The sequence below is a fragment of the Protopterus annectens genome, chromosome 4.part1 (genome assembly GCF_019279795.1).
Source record: "Protopterus annectens isolate FY-2018-M chromosome 4.part1, PAN1.0, whole genome shotgun sequence".
NCBI classification, from domain to species: domain Eukaryota; kingdom Metazoa; phylum Chordata; order Ceratodontiformes; family Protopteridae; genus Protopterus; species Protopterus annectens.
The window spans coordinates 514150054-514166159 of NC_056734.1; the positions used below are offsets into that span (position 1 = coordinate 514150054).

At 44.5% G+C, this 16106-nt stretch overlaps 1 protein-coding gene across 1 annotated transcript in view; it reads left to right on the forward strand.

Annotated features, from left to right (window-relative positions):
- LOC122801243 (high density lipoprotein binding protein) overlaps positions 1 to 16106 on the forward strand; it is a 1918659-nt gene that overhangs the window by 881360 nt on the left and 1021193 nt on the right. The gene's annotated exons all lie outside the window — the stretch shown is intronic.

Genomic DNA, 16106 nt, shown 5'->3' on the forward strand with positions numbered 1-16106 from the left:
TTTACTACCTCAGCACAGACCTCTTGCTATTCCACCTTTACTAGACATTGTAGATTTATTTTCAGAGTCCTGCCTGTCTCCTGACTCTCTACCCCCTGCACCTGTTAAGCCAGACAGATACTACAGGGTTCCAGACTCTCATAAATTTCTATATAAACCCTGCTGCTGACCCAGAAAATATATCTCAAGGTCCCAAATGGGTCAGGGCTTCCACTGCAAAAAACACTGTCCCCTCTGATAGGGATTCTAGGGCACTGGACAGATGGGGGGAAGAAAGTTTACACTTCTGCTACTTTGGCTGTAAGGGCTTTAAACTGCCAGTTTCATATGCTTAAATATCAGCAATACTTAATGTCACTGCTAAAACAGAAAATGTTGACAAATTCTGAATGTTCTGATAAGGAAATGCAGGATTTATTGCATGCAGCTGAACAAGTGGGAAAGCATACTTTGCAATGTGGTTTTGATTCACTGGAGGCCTCTTCCAGGGCCGCTGTCACGGGTTCTGTTATTAGAAGGCATGCTTGGTTAAAGGAACAGAATCTGCCTGATCATGTTAAAGCAAAATTATTGGATTTGTAATTCCATTACATCATGATACTTTGTTTGGTGTTAAGGCAGAAGAGGTGTTGAAGAAAATGGAGGATAAAGCGAAATCTATGCAGACAGCTAAGGATTTCATACAGGTACAGCCACCCAGATTTAGCAGGAACTGGCCTTCTAAGAATTGGTCCTTTCCAGTGTCAGGCAGGCCACAAAGATGCAGATACAGATGCCCTAGAGGCAGATCCCAGCCTCAAGGCTCATACAGACCTAAACAATGTGGTGCTTCTACCTCCAAAAGCGAAGAAGACAAATCACAGCCATACGGGAAATGGTCCCAATGACTTTCCTCTGCCAATGCCAAACACTTATCTTTTGACAGCACCCTTAGGGGGCAAACTAGCACTTTTCACAAAATTGGCACATGATCACCAAGGACAAATGGGTCTTGAATGTAGTGTCTCAGGGCTACAGGTTTTACTTTCACACCCTTCCAAAGGCAAAAGGTATGCCAGACCTACCTCACAATCAATGAGCAGAGGCACAAAAGCAAGTTTCATCCCTCATGGACATGGCTATTCAGCGAGTAGCACAGCAAGAGCAGGGACAAGCATTTTACTCAAGACTTTTCTTGGCACCCAGAAAGGACAAAGCCTGGAGACCAATACTGGACCTGTCTATTCTAAACACTTTTCTGGACGTTCCAAAATTCAAAATGTTAACTCTGCAGCAGCTTCTGCCCATGCTGGGCAAGGCTTGGTTCGTAACTTTGGACCTCAGAGGCATACCTGCATGTCCCAATCAGACAATCTTGCAGAAGATACCTCAGATTCTTAGCTGGCTCAAGGTACTACCAATTCTCTGCACTGCCCTTTGGCTTATCTACTGCGCCAAGAGTCTTCACAAAATGCCTGGCACCAGTAATTGCATTTTGCAGACAGAGGAATACAAATATATCCTTACTTGGACAACTGCCTTATTCAAGCAGAGAACAAGGACATTCTGTTGAAGCATCTGCCGTTTGTAAAAAGATTACTAATTTGCCTAGGGTACACAGTGAATGAAAAGATATCAAAGCTGGTACCCTCTCAAGAGATAATTTTCCTGGGTGCAAGCTTAAATACAACTGCCCAGATGACTTATCTCACACCAGATAAAGGCAACTGACTTCTTACTTCGAAATGATGGCAACAAAGACACAGTTATCTGCAAGAAATTCTGCAGGCTTTGGGCTTCATGGCATCCTGCATTCTGCTAATTCCATATGCAAGACTGCATATGAGGAAACTACAATGGTATCTAAAAAGTGTTTGGACTCAACATTGCCACAGCCTGGAAACATTAATTGCCCTCATTCCCTACCTGCAACAGGAGTTTCGATGGTGGGCACAGGCTCGTCACCACAAGGGACAGCCATTCACTTTACCCACAGCCAGGCAGACACTTAACAGATGCATCAGTTTATGCCTGGGGGGCCCACATGGCAGGAAAATGTGTTCAGGGCACATGGCCCGCAAGCCAAATGCATCTTCATATCAATCAGAGATGCTAGCTGTACAGAATGCCCTGACCGCCTTCAAGGATCTACTTCACCCAGGATAACTGCTGATAAAGACTGACAATACTACAGTCATGTGGTACATAAACAAGCAAGGAGGCACACATTCCTACCCCCTCTGCAGACGAGCCATGACTTTGTGGAACACAGCATTGACTTATCAAGTACACCTGCAAGCACAATTCCTGCCAGGAAATACAAATGCTCTGGCAGACGAATTAAGCAGAAACCTCGTGGATCCTCACGAGTGGAAACTAGATCCACGAGTCTTCAACATAACAGGGAAATGGGGATGGCCAGACATCTATTTGCCTCCCCACACAACTGCCAGCAAAAGAGATTCTGCACAAGGACTTACCACAAACAAGCATGGAAAGTGGATGCCCTATCATTCACTTGGAAAACCCTTACAGTATATGCTTTTCCTCCACTGCCTCTCCTCCCCAAGGTACTCCTAAAGGTCAGACAAGAGAAGCCAGAAATGATGCTGATTGCCCCAGACTGGCCACGCCAGCACTGGTACCCAATACTAAAGAGCTTGTCTCAATGCCCAGCCTGGATAATTACCTCAAATTCCTCATTTGCTGACCCAACAAAACAATCAGATTCTGCACAGCCAACTCAGAACCGTAAATCTGGCTGCATGGCGGATAATGTAACCATTCAGAACACACCTCTCTAAAGCAGTTATGGATGTTATTTTGGAGGCCAGGAGGCCCAGCACCAGAAAATCTTATGCAGAAAAATGGAAGAGTTTGTGCTTGGAACCCGGCACAAGGAAATGGACATGCTTGTACCAAATATTCCTCAGATTTTACAATACCTAACGGAGATACTGGACAAAGGCCTATCCTTCTCATCAATTAAGATCCATGCCTCTGCCATCTCAGCTCATTACAATATGGACCCACCTATTTTTTCACATCCACTGCTAAGGCAGTATCTCAGAGGGGCCAAAAACATTAGACCTCCAAGGAGAGCTCCAATGCCTGCATGGGACCTCAATTTTGTCTTGGAAAAGCTCACACTGCCTCCTTTTGAGCCAGCCAATACAGCTGAGATAAAATACTTATGGAACACAGCTCTGCTCCTAGCAATAATTTCAGCAAGAAGAGTCTCCGTTACAGGCACTAATGGCTGTGGTACCTTTTATTTTCCATCCGGACAAGGTTTCTCTAAGGACAAACCCAACATTTATGCCTAAGGTAGTGTCCAGTGTGGCTCTTAACCAAAGCATTCATTTGACCTACCTTTTATCCAAACCCACAGAATAAGGGGGGGGAGAGACTTCTGCATTCTTTGGACATACACAGCTACGCTTTTACTTGGACAAAACTAAAGCTTTCAGAAAGACTGAGCAACTCTTAGTGGCATATGCTGCAGGATCGCAAGGAAAAGCTATTTCAAAGCAGACTATTTCAAAATGGATAGGCCACTGCATTCGTTTCTGCTATTCACTACATGGCAAATCAGTGCCTAAGGGTGTTAGGCCACATTCAACCAGAGCAGCAGCCTTCCTCAGAGGAGTCCCAACCAAGGACATTTTGGAGGCTGCAACTTGGACTTCAGTGCACACTTTTACAAAGAACTACCACTTACCTCTTTACTCTAAAGCCAGAGCAGGCTTTGCACTGCAGTTCTGCAGGGCCTCATAGCCACTCCTAACTCCATTTAGGCCCAGCCACCCAATCTCAGCTTTGGGATTCAACCCAAGTGCAATGACTGCAACAGTGAAACACGATGAACATAGTACAGTTGTGTACCTACTGTAAATGTAGATGTTCGAGTGTATTCACTGTTGCAGTCCAGGTTACCCTCCCACCATCCCCCTTTCATTGCTGGGACTTATCTGTACTTCTCTATTCTATGCAACCTATGTGGTGTAGTTGCTTATAGATGAAGGTAATGTTTGTTAGTGCATGCTTTTTTATGAGCAGAATTTTTAGCCTACCCTTTTGGGGGCACCTGACATCTGGGGCAAGAAAAACTGCATCTTTTATACCCCTGGCACACGACGTCAGGGAAGAGGTGACAGCAACCGATGCCGGACCAGGACTTGGAATTCAGGCCGACTGCGGGTAGCCTGCCAGCAGGATAACCCAAGTGTAATGACTGCAACAGTGAATACACTTTAACATCTACATTTATGGTAGGTACACAACTGTACTTGTTCCCAGTGTGGTATCCCTTACCTGTGTGCTAGCTTTTTTTATATATTTACGGTTATTAGCTCAGGTCCATGTTAGAGTTGGGACCTATTCTAGTACTGTTTTTTCACTAGAATAGTACTATTATTGATAGCTGTGTGCAGTGTTTTCAGTATTATTGGCTAGTAATTAGCCTGTTGAAATTTTACAATTTTTGGTAGCTTTTCTTCTTGACTTGGCTTCTTCGTTTACGGCTAGGTCTGTTTAAGTCAGAGTACCTAGTCCTCTGTTTTTGCTAGTCTGTTATTCTTGAGCAGGGCTAGGCCTGTTTAAACTAGAGGATTTAGTCCTCTTTTTCTGCTTTCCCTAGTGTTTCTGTTTGAGTAAACATGTCTGAGTCCAAGGATAATAAGCCTTCGGGTTTTAAAGCGTCTCAATTGCTCCCCTAAAATGTTAATAACTGACTGACCTAGTAATTGTGTTTACTGTCTTGGTGCCATACATCTTCAGGAAACGTGTTCTTTCTGTCACTTTTTCAGTTCTTGATTTCTCCCGTAAAGGAAGAACAAACTGATCCTGAAAGGTCTTAAGCCTTCCTTTGAGGAGCATTTAGCCACATAGTCATCCTCACATTCTAGATTTCCTTCCTCAAAAGAGGTCAAGTTGGCCAAAAGACGTTTTCCCACACTGTTTTATCTGGACATCCTCAGAAAATTTCAAAATTGGGTCAACCTACCTCTTCGGCTCCACTGTCCTCTGAGCTGGTCTAGTGTGTTATTGCCTGTCTCTCCATCTCAGATCTCCCATTTTGCAGAGATCTAGATCACCTACCTCATCTTCCAGATCCTCCAAGAGTCCATCTGAAGAGGATGCGGAGAGAGTAGTGCTTAGACTCGAAGTTGTCTGCATTACCTGAATTGTTGCTGGCTCCGACCCAATCTGTTCCAGACCCATCTAAGACCATACTCCCTGTTGCTGTTCCTCCTCTTAGCCATGTTTGTCCTTCGGAGCCAGAGCTATCTGTGCCACTTGTTGTGGACCCCTCTGATGTTCTTCGGGTTTCACTGTTGCAGTCATTACATTTAGGTAATCTGCTGGCAGGTTGCCTTCAGTCGGCCTGATTAACAAAGTCTTGGGTCCTGTCTGTTGCTGACCCTCCTTCCATGACGTCAGGTCGTCAGGGGTATAAAACATGCAGCAGATGCCATTACATCAGTCTTTCTTGCTGCGCGGTGCCCAAAGCAGAAGCAGTTCGCAAGTGCCGGTCTACCCCTGAAATTTTCGTTTTGAGTTTCAGAACTGAAGTCTTCAACTAAAAGCTAAGTACCCCATTGGGGAAACTTTTTGTTGCTCCTTACCGATGTCAGTAAAAGTTAATAATTGCATTACTTGTGGGAAGCAAATACCTCAAGAATTTTCATTTGTACTGTATTCCTTGCCTAGGCACTGATCATAATGTGCCTTGCTGTCGGTTTTGTGCTAGATTTAACCAACGCACTAAGCGTCTGTATATTTTTGCTTCAAAATATTTTGGATCCCGATTTAACTATCCAGAGATGATGTCTGTTAGCAATCTGACTACCGGAATACCTTTAAAAAAAAAAAAAAAAAAAAAAAAAACGCAAAGAAAGAGACTGTCTAGGTCCAAGACTGACTACGCTTCTAAGCCAGTCGCTAGTTTGCTGGTACTCAGTGAGGTCCCCCTGATACCCACTACTTTTGATTTGCAGGCTTCTACTGAGACCCATTTGGAGTCCAGTATGCCGCGAGATTCTTTAAGTATTGAACCCGCGGATGTCTCTACCTTAGATGGGTCTGGAGCTGCTGTGCAGGCACCGGCTTCTGAGGGTGTTTTCAGGCCTAAATATTTGTGTATTAAACAGACGTCGCCTTCAAAACTAAGGCCAAAATCTACTATGTCTAAAAAACTATGCTTGGGCCACGTGTGCAGGCCCCAATGCCTAAAAAAACAAATTATCAAAATGGCTTAAGATTTAATTACCTTTATCAGGAGTAGCCAAACCCCTCCTGCTAAGAGGCCTAGGCAAGGTACTGACTATGAATCTTCAGATCAGGATTCTATTTCTTCTGATTTTTCTACTGAACAGGATTTATCTATACCTACTTATGAGGACTCTGATGCAGATGATTCCATCCTTTCTGCTTCCCCCCCTGAGAATTTCTGTTGGAGAAACTTTACATACCTTAAGGGAACATTTCCACTGGGAAAGTCAGGTTTTTTATGAATCTAAAAAGACTTCTTCCTCAGTGTAGGTCTTTGGCTATACCTCCTGTTTTAGACATTGTTGATGTTTTTTCAGAAACTAGTACTACAACTGATTCTCTGCCTCCAGCTCTTAGTAAGCCAGACATACTGCAGGGTTCCTGACTTCCACAAATTCCTTTTCAAAAACCCTACTGATCCTGAAACCATTTCTCAGGGTCCCAAGGGCATTAAGGCTTCTACTGCTAAAAATCCTACCCCTTCTGATAGAGATTCCACGGCGCTGGATAGAATGGAGTAAGAAGCTTTACACTTCTGAAACCTTGGCAATCAGGGCTTTAAACTGTCAATTTCATATGCTTAAATGTCAACAGCATGTCATGGGACTACTTAGACAGAAAATTGTTAATCTCTGACTGTGTGGAAAATAAAGAATTGCAGGATTTATTACATTCAGCTGAACAAGTTGGAAAACATACTTTGCAATGTGGCTTTGATTCTTTGGAGGCCTCTTGCAGGGCTGCTGTAACTGGATCTGTGCCAAGAAGGCATGCTTGGCTCAAAGAGCGAAATCTGCCTGACCAGTTCAAAGCAAAATTGTTGGATGCTCCTTTACAGCAGGAAAGTCTCTTTGGTAATGAGGCTGAAGAAGCTAAATCTATGCAAACTGTGAAAGATTTCTTACAAGTGCAGCCTCCCAGATTTAGTAGGCACTGGCCTACTAAGAACTGGTCCTTTCCAGTTCCCTTGAGAGCCGCTCAAGTCAAATCCAGACATTCCAAAGGCTCCAGGTTTCAGTCACAAGGAACTTTTAGAACAAAACAATGGGGTGCCTCCACCTCCAAATCTGGAAGCAACCAGGCACCTCCCTATGGTAAACAGTCTCAATGACTTTCCTCTAGTCACCAAGCACTTATCTTTTAGCCGCCCCTTTGGGGCCAAAACTGGCACTTCATGCACGAAACTGGCAACCGATTACCCACGACAAATGGGTTTTAAATATAATATAGTATCCCAGAGATACAGATTTCATTTCAGCACATTGCCAATCTCAAATGGATGGCCAGATCTGCCCCCAAATCAGTGGGCAGAGGCCCAAAAACAAGTTATGTCCCTCATGAATATGGGGCTATTCAACTAGTACCAGAAGAGGAAAAGGGACAAGGTTTCTATTCAAGACTTTCCTCTTACCCAGAAGAGACAAATCATGGTGTCTAGTTCTGGACTTATCCAGTCTAAATACTTTTCTGGACATTCCAAAATGCAAGATTCTGACTCTACAACAGTTATTTCCTATGCTAGGCAAAGATGCCTGGTTGGTAACTCTAGACTTAGAGGCTTACCTGCATATCCCAATCAGAGAATCTTGGAGAAGATACCTCCGCTTCAAAGCAGGTTACTTACATTACCAGTTTTCTGCACTACCCTTTGGCTTATCTACTGCGCTAAGGGTCTTCACAAAGTGCCTGACTCCAGTAATTGCATTTTGCAGGCAAAGAAATATTCAGATATATCCATACTTGGACGATTGTCTAATTCAGGCAGAAAACCAGGATATTCTTCTAAAGCATCTGGCATTTGTAAAAAGGGTTCTAACTTGTCTAGAGTACACCATAAATGAAAAGAAATCACAACTGGTACCCTCTCAAAAAATTACATTCCTGGGTGCAAGCTTGAATACAACTGCCCAGATGACTTACCTTATGCCAGAAAAGCAAATTCAGTTGGTGACTTCAAACAAGTGGCCACAATACCCCTGCTATCTGCAAGGCAAATTTTGCATTCCTTGGGGTTCATGGCCTCTTGCATTCTTTTAATTCCTTATGCAACACTGCATATGAGGAAACTTCAGTGGTACTTAAGTTTATGGAGTCAACATTGTCATCCTGGAAAGAATGATTCCTGTTGCACCTTGTCTGCAACTAGAGTTCCTATGCTGGGCAGAAGCCTGCCACCAAAACAAGGGACTGTCATTCACTTCACTCCCTGCTGCCCAAACCCTAACTACAGATGTGTCAGACTATGCTTGGGGGGGCTCATCTGGCAGGAAATTGCATTCGGGGCAAAAGGAGCCCAAATCAAATGCACCTACCTATCAATCAGAACGAGATGCTAGCTGCACAGAATGCTCTGACAGCCTTCAAGGACTACCTTCATCCCGGACAACTAATGATAGACAATACCACAGTTATGTGGTACATAAACAAGCAGGGGGGTACACATTCCTACCCCCTTTGCAGACTAGCCATGGCATTGTGGAACACTGCCTTGACTTGGGTACAACTACAAGCTCAGTTCCTGCCAGGAAAGCTAAATACTCTGGCAGACGAACTAAGCAGAAATCTTATGGACCCACACGAATGGAAACTGGAACCAAATGCTTTCAACATGTTGCCATGCAAATGGAGCCCAGACATCTTTTTGCCTCACCCCAGAACCATCAGTTCGACAAATTCTGCACAAGAATTGATCACAAAAAAGCTTGGAAAGTAGATGCTGTATTTCTCTACAGGACAAACCAAAAATTATTCTGATTGCTCCAGACTGGCCTTGCTAACACTGGTACCCACTCCTGCGCAATGTCACACCTCCCTCTGTGGCACCTGCCTCAGACACTTTGCCTACTGTCTCAGCAGAACTACCAAATTCTGCCCACTACGCTCCAAACTTTGAATCTTGCAGTGTGGCTAATCAACTAATTTCACCTTTAACATCTCTCAAGCAAACCTGTGATGGAGGCTAGAAGGCCTAGTACTACAAAGTCTTATGCTGACAAATGGAAAAGATTCTGTGCCTGGAACCAATCACAAAGAATAAGCACAGCAATGCCCCCAGTATTCCTCAGATTCTGCAATACTTAACTGAAATGCTTCACAAGGGCCTATCTTTTTCTTCCATAAAAATCCATGCTTCTGCCATTTCAGCTCATTGTAACACAGAACCTCCCTTCTCTCATCCTCTGCTAAAGCAGTATCTCAGAGGGGCCAAAATTTTAAGACCTCCCATTAGAGCACCAAGTCCTGCATGGGACCTTAACTTTGTTTTGGAAAAACTCATTCTCCTTCCTTTTGAGCCAGCTGCTACTACGGAACTAAAATTTCTCTCTTGGGAAAACAGCTTTTTTAGCAGTCACTTCAGCTTGAAGGATTTCAGAATTACAGGCTCTTATGGCAGTGGAGCCTTTCATTATTTTTCATCGAGTGGCTCTTGGGACCAGTCCATCTTTTATGCATAAGGTGGTCTCCAGTGTGGCCCCTTAATCAGACCATTCATCTGCCAACTTTCTTTCCCAATCCACAGAACAAGGATAAAGCGGATTCAGCATTCATTGCATGTACACAGACAACCCAGATTCTACTTAAACAGGACCAAATCTCCAAGAAAATCTGAACTGTTGGTGGCATTTGCTGCAGGGGCAGAGGGAAAAGCTATTTCAAAGCAGACTCTTTCCAAATGGGTTAAGCCATTGTATTTGTTTCTGCTATATGCACCATGGTAAACCTATCCCCAAGGGGATCAGATCTCATTCCACCAGGACTGCATCTACTTCAGCAGCCTTTCTCAGAGGGGTTCCTACCAGAGACATTCTAGAAACTGCTTCCTGAAGCTCAGTTCATACACTTTCTCCAAACATTACCATTTGCCTCTCCTCTAAATCCAGAGCCAGCTTTGCCACTGCTGTCTTGCAGGGCCTTATAGCTGCTCCTAATGCTTTATAAATCCATCCTCCCAACCATAGCTTTGGGATTCTACCCAAATGTAATGACTGCAACAGTGAAACACGAATAACCTAGTACAGATGTTAGTGTTTCACTGTTGCAGTCATTACATTTGGGTAATCTGCAGGTAGGTTGCCCTCATTTGGCCTGAATTCCAGTGTCTTGGGTTCTGCTTCGGATGCTGTCTTTTCCATGACGTCAGGTCGTCAGGGGTGTAAAACATGAAGCCGACACATTTTCTCCAGTCTTTCTTGCCGTGCGGTGCCTGAAGCAGAAGCTTTTCGCAAGTGCCGGTCGGCAGACTACTGAAATATTAGAGTTTGAGTTTCAGATCCGAAATCTTCTAAAGCTGAGTACCCCGTTGGGGAAACTTTTTTCTTGCTTTTTACCAATGTCAGAAAAAGTTAATTGAATTACATGTGGGAAGCAAATATCTGATAAGGATTTCCATTTATAGTGTATTCCTTGCCTAGGCCCTGATCGCAACGTGCTTGGCTGTAGGTTTTGTGCTAGATTTAACCAGTGCACTATTAAGCGTCGTATATTTTTGCATCGAAGTATTTTGGAAACCGATTTAACTACCCAGAAATGTCGTCTGATTGCAGTCTGACTACTGGAGTACATAAACACAGAGAAAGGCAGTCTAGATCCAAAACGGACTAAGCTTCTCCTAAGCCAGTCGTTGGTTCGCCGGTACTCAGAGGTGCTTTCGCAGCCCCTGATACCAGTTACCTTTGAGTTGCAGGCCTCTACCGACACCTATGTGGAATATGACATGCTGCAGGAAACTCGAGGTATTGGACCGGATGTATCTCCCTCGGATGGGTCCGGAGCCGCTGAGCAGGCACCGGCTTCTGAGGGTGTATTCAGACCTCAACATTTGTATATCTGAGTACGCTGCAAAATCAAAGACAAAAGCAATTTCCATAACTAAAAAATGACAACTGAGCCACGTGCACAGGCCTCTCTGCCCAAAAAACAGATGATCAAAATGGCTGAAGACCTTATTACCTTGATCAGGGGTACCCATCTCCCTCCAGATAAGAGGCCTAGGCAAGACAGATTATGAATCTTCAGATCTGGTTTCTGTTTCTTTTGATTCCTCTTCTGATCAGGAATTATCTTTACCTCCCTATGAGGATTCTGATGCTGAGGGAGTCTGTTCCATCTGCATCTCCTCCTGAGGATTATTCATTTGGAGAAACCTTGCATGCTTTGAGGGAGCATTTTCACTGGGAGAGTCTAGACTTCTCAGAATCAAAAAAGAGGTTCAGGGATTTCCTTCTGCACAAGCCTTTAGCCATTCCCCCGTTTTAGACATTGTGGATAGTGCATTTTCGGAGTCCAGCTTGACCCCTGACTCCTTACCTCCGGCTCCCAGTAAGCCTGACAGATGTTACAGGGTCCCTCACTCACATAAATTTTTATTTAGAAACCCTGCTGCTGATCCTGAAACTATTTCACAGGTCCAAAGGGAGTTAAGGCCTCAACAGCAAAAAATCCCACCCCCTCTGACAGAGATTCAAGGGCACTGGACAGATGGGGAAAAAAGGTTTATACATCTGCAACCTTGGCAATCAGGGCCTTAAACTGTCAGTTTCATATGCTTAAGTACCAGCAACACGTTATGGGATTGCTGAAACAGAAATTAATGATTTCAGAATGTGCAGAAAATAATCGCAGGAATTATTGCATGCAGCTAAACAAGTTGGAAAGCATACTTTGCAATGTGGTTTTGATTCTTTGGAGGCCTCCTGCAGGGCTGCAGTTACTGGATCTGTGATTAGGAGGCATGCCTGGTTAAAGGAACAAAATTTGCCTGATCATGTTAAAGCTAAGTTGCTAGATGCACCTTTACAGCATGATTCTCTGGTATTAAGGCAGAAGAGGTTTAAAAGAAAATGGAAGACAAAGCTAAGTCTATGCAAACTGTTAAAGACTTACAAGTGCAGCCACCAAGGTTCAGTAGACACTGGCCTACACAAAATTGGTCCTTTCCTGTGTCAGAGCTCAAAGGGGCAAATCCAGACACCCTAAGGGTTCCAGATACCAGGTGCAAGACTCATACAGGTCAAAGCAATGGGGCACATCCACCTCCAAATCTGGAGGACATAAAGCACAAACCTACAGAAAGCAATCCCAATGACTTCCTTCGGCCTTCACCAAGCACTTATCTGTTGGCAGTACCCATAGGGGGAAAATTAACACTTTTTGCTCAAAATTGGCAGTTGTTAACCCAGGACAAGTGGGTGCTAAACATCGTATCAGAGGTACAGATTCCATTTCCACACTCTGCCAATGGCAAATGGTTGGCCAGATCTGCCAAAAAAAATCAATGGGCAGAGGCACAGAAACAGGATGTTCATCGTGCATACAGCTGCAGTCATAACAGATGGGTTCTCCTGCCGTCAGGCGGGTCCCCGGTTGGCCGAATTCCAAAGTCTAGGTCCGGCGTCGGTTGTCGTCGCTTCTTCCCTGACGTCAGTGCGACGGGGTATAAAAGAACCAGCAGACTCCATTTTCTTCAGTCTTTTTTGCTGCGCGGTGCCCGAAGCAGAAGCAGTTTGCAAGTGCCGGTCGGCCAGCTCCTGAGATTACAAGAAATTTGGAACAGAAGTAGTCTTAAAAGCTAAGTACCCCGTTGGGGAAACTTTTTCTTGCCTCAGACCGATGTCAGACAAAGTTAATTGTATTTCTTGTGGGAAGCAAATACTGCATAAGGATTTCCATTCCCTCTGTTTACCTTGTTTAGGCCCAGACCACGACGTCTCGGTCTGTTGCTTTTGTGCTACATTCAACAAACGCACTATTAAACGTCAGGCGGAGTTCGCCCAGCATTATTTTGGGAAAGCACTTAACTATACTATGTCGTCGGATACTCTGACTCCGGTTTTGTCTAAAAAAACGCAAAGACAAGGACCGACGCCTAAGGTCCGTGGCCTCTACCGACACCACGCCAAAGCCGACTACACGTGGTCCGGTTCTCAGCGAGGCGCCTACGCAGCCCCTGATTACCAACGACACATCTTCGGCGGCGTCTCCTGTACCCGAGGTCGCAGGCTCCTCTGCCCAAACCCTGACTACAGATACCGAAGCCACGCTTGGCATTGAAACACAGAATGTGGACAGGTCCACCTCCACTCAAGGTGTTTTCAGACCTTCCTCCTCTTTCTCCATCAAGGCTTTCACCAAGTCTGAAGCTGCCACGCACCCTAAGAGACCAGCTACACAGGGCCCATCTCCAGTCCCCATGCCTAAGAAACAGATGCTTAAAATGGCTGAGGATTTAATTACTCTAATCAGAGGTTATCGGCCACCTCCGGACAAAAGACCCAGAGTGGAGGAAGATTCCCCCTCCTCTGATCAGGGCTCCATTATTTCAGAGCACTCTGATTATCAGGAACAGTCTTACTCTCCTTTTGAAGACTCTGATGCAGAGGAATCTATTCCTTCTGTATCCCCCCCTGAGGATTACTCATTTGGTGAAACTCTGCATACCTTAAGGGAACACTTCCACTGGGAAGGCCAGGATTATTCAGATTCCAAGAAAAGGCTCAGGGAATTTCTTTTGTTACTTTCAGTACAGGCCTCTGGCTATACCTCCTGTCCTGGACATCCTAGATTATGTTTACTCGGAGGCCTGCCTTAACCCGGACTCTCTCCCTTCAGCTCCTGTTAAGCCTGACAGGTACTACAGGGTTCCTGACTCACACCAATTTCTATACAAAAGCCATGCTGCTGACCCAGAAACCATCTCACAGGGGCCCAAGGGAGTTAAGGCCTCCATTGCCAAAAACCCATTGCCTTTCCAAGAGAGATTCCAGATCCTTAGAAAGGTGGGGAAAAAAGGTATATACCTCTGCTACCTTATCCATGAGGGCCTTAAACTGTCAGTTTCATATGCTAAAATACCAACAGTTTCTGTTATCTCAATTGGAAAGTAAAATGTCACAACCTGAACCAGACATGGAGTTACAGGATTTGATGCATAGTGCAGAACAAGTGGGTAAACATACCTTACAATGTGGTTTTGATGCTCTAGAGGCCTCATGTAGAGCTGCTGTTACAGGCTGTCATACGTAGGCATGCTTGGCTCAAGGAACAAGCCTTGCCTGATCATGTCAAAGCAAAATTACTAGACACCCCTCTTCAAAAGGATGTACTATTTGGGGCAAATGCTGAGGAAGTATTACGGAAAATGGAGGAAAAGGCTAAATCAATGCAAACTGTGAAAGAATTTATGCAGGTTCAACCCCCATGTTTTAGTAGAAATTGGCCTTCCAAAAACTGGTCCTTTCCTGCCACAGATGGACCCCAAAGAGGCAGATACAGGCGCCCGAGGGGCAGCGGACAAACACAAGGCTCGTACAGAGGCAGACAATGGCAAGCTCCTACACAGAGGTGGTGAGGACAACTCGCAATCTTTCAGAAAGCAAAACCAATGACTTTCCCCTTTGCATGCCTACCAGGTCTCAAATGGCAGCACCCTTAGGAGGAAAGCTGGCACTATTCTCAACAAATTGGCATATTGTCGCAAAGGACAAATGGATCCTGAACATTATAAACAGAGGCTACAAATTCCATTTTCATACCCTTCCAAAAATGAAAGGCATGCCAAACCTGCCACACAAAGGGCAGAGGCACAAAAGCAAATTTCAGATCTTATAAACATGAAAGCTATTCAAGAGGTACCTACACACGAACAAGGTCAAGGTTTTTATTCCAGGCTATTTCTGGTGCCAAAGAAGGGCAAAGATTGGAGACCTATTTTGGATCTTTCCATCCTAAACACATTCCTACTCTTAATTCAAGATGCTCACTCTACAGCAACTTCTTCCCATGCTGGGCAAGGAGTCTTGGCTGGTAACATTGGACCTCAAGGAGGCATACCTGCATGTCCCAATCAGACAAAATTGCAGAAGATACCTCAGATTTCTTGCAGGTTCAATACATTATCAATTCTCTGCATTGCCCTTTGGTTTATCTACTGCGCCCAGAGTATTCATGAAATGCCTGGCATCAGTAATTGCCTACTGCAGACTTCAAGGGATACAAATATACCCTTATTTGGACGACTGCCTGATCCAAGCGGACAGCAAACACATTCTTCTGAAACATCTGGCTTATGTAATAATGTTATTAAACTCTCTAGGATACAGTCAACAAAGAAATCAAGACTAATACCCTCTCGGAAGATAATTTTCCTGGGTGCCAATTTGGACACAAACACCCAGATGGCCTACCTCACACCAGAGAAGCAGGGGCAACTAATTCAATATTTTAGAACACTGGCAAATTGCACCAGGCTGACTGCAAGGAAAATCCTGCAGGCTCTGGGATTCTTGGCATCTTGCATCTTACTAATCCCATGTGCAAAGCTGCATATGAGAAAACTACAATGGTACCTAAACAACATATGGTCTCAACTCAGCCACAGTTTGGAAACAATGATACCACTAATTCCATGTCTGCAAAAGGAATTTCTGTGGTGGGCTCAAGCATGCCAAACTAACACAGGTCTTCCATTCAGCAAGCCTCAAGCAAATCAAGTCATTACAACAGATGCCTCTGACTACGCTTGGGGGGCGCACATGACAGACCGGTGCATTCAGGGCAAATGGACCCAAAAAGAAAAGCACCTTCACATCAATCAAAAAGAAATGCTAGCAGTGATAAATGCTATTACAGCCTTCAAGGACCTTCTACAACCAGGTCAGCTATTGATAAGAACAGACACCACCACAGTTATGTGGTACATAAACAAGCAGGGAGGAACACGTTCTTATCCCCAATGCAGACTGGCCATGTCACTTTGGAACATGGCCATGGACTTACAAATGGAGCTACAAGCACAGTACTTGCCAGGCAAGGAAAACACGCTGGCAGACTACCTACGCAGGAATATGAGAGATCCA